Source organism: Sus scrofa, chromosome 1 (genome assembly GCF_054392235.1).
Source record: "Sus scrofa isolate SSC_HxYL_T2T_F1_AM1 chromosome 1, Sscrofa_HxYL_maternal_Yorkshire_Landrace_v2.0, whole genome shotgun sequence".
In the NCBI taxonomy this organism is placed as follows: Eukaryota; Metazoa; Chordata; class Mammalia; order Artiodactyla; family Suidae; genus Sus; species Sus scrofa.
The window spans coordinates 256,245-259,814 of NC_139383.1; the positions used below are offsets into that span (position 1 = coordinate 256,245).

At 57.4% G+C, this 3,570-nt stretch overlaps 1 long non-coding RNA gene across 1 annotated transcript; it reads right to left on the bottom strand.

Moving 5' to 3' along the window:
- Positions 1–1,178: 1,178 nt before the first annotated feature.
- LOC110259813 (uncharacterized) lies at positions 1,179–3,367 on the bottom strand. Its single transcript, XR_014839186.1, has 2 exons — positions 3,189–3,367; positions 1,179–2,635 (listed from the first exon to the last, which is right to left on the bottom strand). It is a non-coding gene; the product is annotated as an uncharacterized LOC110259813 (long non-coding RNA).
- Positions 3,368–3,570: the final 203 nt, after the last annotated feature.

The window sequence follows — 3,570 nt, forward strand, 5'->3', positions numbered from 1 at the left end:
TCGGGGCAGAGCCTCCATGCCTGCCCGCTGGCATCTCTCACAAGCATCCTTTTTTTTTTTTTTTTTTTTTTTGTCTTTTGTCTTTTGCTGTTGTTGTTGTTGCTATTTCTTGGGCCGCTCCCGCGGCATATGGAGGTTCCCAGGCTAGGGGTTGAATCGGAGCTGTAGCCACCGGCCTACGCCAGAGCCACAGCAACACGGGATCCGAGCCGCGTCTGCAACCTACACCACAGCTCACGGCAACGCCGGATCGTTAACCTACTGAGCAAGGGCAGGGACCGAACCCGCAACCTCATGGTTCCTAGTCGGATTCGTTAACCACTGCGCCACGACGGGAACTCCTCTCACAAGCATCTTATCTGAATGAATCTACTGCTTGCCTGGCGCTTTGTCTCCTGCTGAATTCCTTCTGCACTGAGACCCAGAGAACCTGGACCTCAGCAAGTCCAGACACTGGGTGAGTGATTTTAACTTAAAAACTGTTGGTTTAAGTCCCAAATTTGGTTTTGGCTGGGTTCGAGTCCTGGCACATGGGTTCAAGTCCCAATCTGGGTTCTGGCTGGGATGAAGTCAGAGGTGTTGAGGTTTCAAAATCTTTGCTCGTGAGAGGCTGCAGCCACTCATGCACTAATGGGGCCTTCCTGCCTAAGCCTTGGACTGGATGGGAATTTCATCAGCTTCATATGATAACGTCTTCATATGATTACTACAGTCTTCAAAACCATCATTTTAAAAGACTGCTTAATATGCCATAAAGCATTTATTTAGGAAATTCCTGCTGCTATAATAACACCGGCCAACAGCTCTCCCAGCTGCCACACCAATTACTAAGTCGAAGAGCCTGAGTGTGACTTTGTTCTTGGCACTCATTGCCAAATGTCACATCTCTTCCCCCCAAACAACCGATGTCAATGCCCTTGAGGTATGAAAAGCCTGTTTACCACAATTCATCATGGATATTTTACGACATAATGGGTAAAGCGATGATTTTAATTACATTATTTGATCATGAGCAAGTCCGGCTGTTCATAATTTTCTTTCACCCTTAAATAGGAACGGTTTCCCTACCCGTTTGCTTGATCTCATCACATCAGGAGTGGCCCCTTTTTCAAAGTTGCTCCAATCCTCAGGCTTCCTAGAGTTATCTGAATTTATCAAGAACAGTGATATTCTCAATCTTTTCATCATCAAAGAACTTTTATTATTTTCCTCATAAACCTATGCTCATTTTTACTTTGATATGTTTTACCATTTTGCCCATCAAAGGCATATTTCATTGCCAAAGAGAACAGCTGTGGAGTGTTGGATGGCCTGTGTCCCAAATCTGATTCCACATAATTCCACCAAAAGCAAAGACCCTGTTCTAACTAATCTGTGCCGGTTGGACAATGGCTTGGGGTCTCAGACGGTCAGCTCAGGCGGTGCCAACCTGTGCCATCCTCTTCCTGTGACCACTGGGGACACAGGCAGACGTGCTGCCGGCATGTTGGCTTCCTGAGGGGCGGGCGCACAGAGAGAAGGGGTCCCTCCCTCCGTCCTGCCCCCCAGGCCCCAAGTGGTGAGGAGGGCCGGTCTCAGAGCCCCAGCGTGCACTCATTTCGGTCAGCTGGGGCTCGGGCTTTGGGGAGCTCGTGGAAATGCCCCGAGATGCTCCGCCTCCGCGTAGACGAGGTGGGTGGAATCACGGCCGGCTTCTGCGGCTTGAACTTCGGGCTGGCGACACGCCGGCCCCGCGGGGCCAGCCCTCGGCAGCTGGAGTGGTTGATTTCCCTTAGGTCCGGGCCCACAGGCGCCAGGCCTTTCTGGACGGCAGCAGCCAAGGGCTGCGGGAGTCCGGGGGCAGGCTGGCCGCCGGGCGTGGCTCCTCCAGGCCCCATCTGAGGATGGGGGTGCCCGTCTCCCGCTGCGGTGGCTGCGAGGTGACTCGGGGGACGCGCTCCGTGAAGGACATGTGTGCTGACTCTCGTCTCTGCCCCCAGAGCGGCTCTCAGCGTCTCCAGCCCCGCGTCCCCAGCGGTGAGGCGCCCGGGGAAGCCTGCTGGCGTCCGCGTGGAAAGCCCGCAGCCCCAGCCTTGAAGTGGCTGCACCTGGTCCATGTGGCATGTTGGCCGGAGGGACCCTGGCCTCGCGCGGCCGTGGGCGCCCGTGTCTGTGCCCGGGCAGCGCCCCCGCGGCGGCTGGGCACATTTGCCCCGCAGGTCCTCAGCTGGCAGCTCGAGGCGGCTGCCCCAGGAGGCCTCTTGTCCACCTGGACCCTCGGCCGGGACAGGGGGAACCAGGTGCTCTGGGCCCTGGTGTCGGCGGATCGTGAAGCCAGGCCTTTGTGGGGCAGCCATGAACCAAAAAAAGAAACGCTATTTTGATTCGGTCACTTACTGTGGGAGGTTTTATTTTTGCCGCGTTGTGGTGAAGGAAGCCACCGGTTCGAGCTCCCTGGAGACGCCGAAGCCCCCCCACCCTGTGCTCTGGCCCTGGGACGGACGGGAGCAGCTGACTGCACAGCGCCGGGACCCGCTTTCCAACCGGATGAAATCCCCACAGGCGAGCACGTCCTCCAGTGTTGGCAGCTCACACCCCTGGACTTGGGAGGTGGCCCCCGGGGGGAGCTGGGGGCGGCATCTTACATGCCCTTCACCTGTGGAGGAGGTGGGCGGGGGGGGAGGGCTCAGGTCGGGAGCTGAGAAAGGGCTGGCGACCCCGCCTCTGCTCTTTCTCTACTTCAAAAGCAGCGTCCCCCCGGCCAGCTGTGTCCTGGGGGAGCCAGAAGTTTAGCGAGCAGGACTATCAGTTCCAGAATAGAGTAATCGCACAGTCATAACCCCTTTCGTCTTTCTCTCAACGTGTCTTTTCAGAACACTGTGCCACTCAGTCTTCTAGTGTCCAGGTGAGTGGTCCGTGTTCTTGGTGTCTCTGGGAGGGAGGGAGTCCAGAATGCAGGCCTCTCCAACCCCGAATCTGGATCTGTCTTCCCTCCCCTCCCCGCCAAGTCTGGACCTCCCACCCCCACCGCCCCAAGCCCGGATCTGCACCCCCCCATTCCAGATCTGTACCCACCCCAGTCTGGATCCGCCCCCAGTCTGGCTCTGCCCTCCCCCGCTTCTGAATCTGGCCTCCCCACCCCGGATCTGCATCTCAGAGTCCCGAGGCCCAGGCACCACAGACTCGTCTGCCCAAAGTGCTGTCCCCACCTGATGAGCTGGAAGCTGCCGTCTCTGTCTCTCGTGTCTCGGAAGGCAGGTGAGACAGTGGGCTGATGAAGCTCAGTGCTGTGAAGGGCTCTCCTCTGGTCTCCACTCGGGTTAGTGTCTTGTCCTCAGTGGCCCAGCGCCTGAGAAGTCCTGCTCCTGAGCAGCAGTGACTCTCCCGTCTCTGTGACCTTTGCTGCCCCCGCCGTTGGTGGCTCTGCTGGGACATATGCTGGACACGCAGCCAAGCAAAAGCTGACAGGGGCAGAAATGCAGTCCCAAAGGAAGGGGGCGGGAGAGGAAGCTTCCAGAACCAATCCATGGCGGCCTCCATGGGGGCAGCAAGGGTAGGGTCTGGGCTGGTCAGTGTAGGGGTCAGGGAACT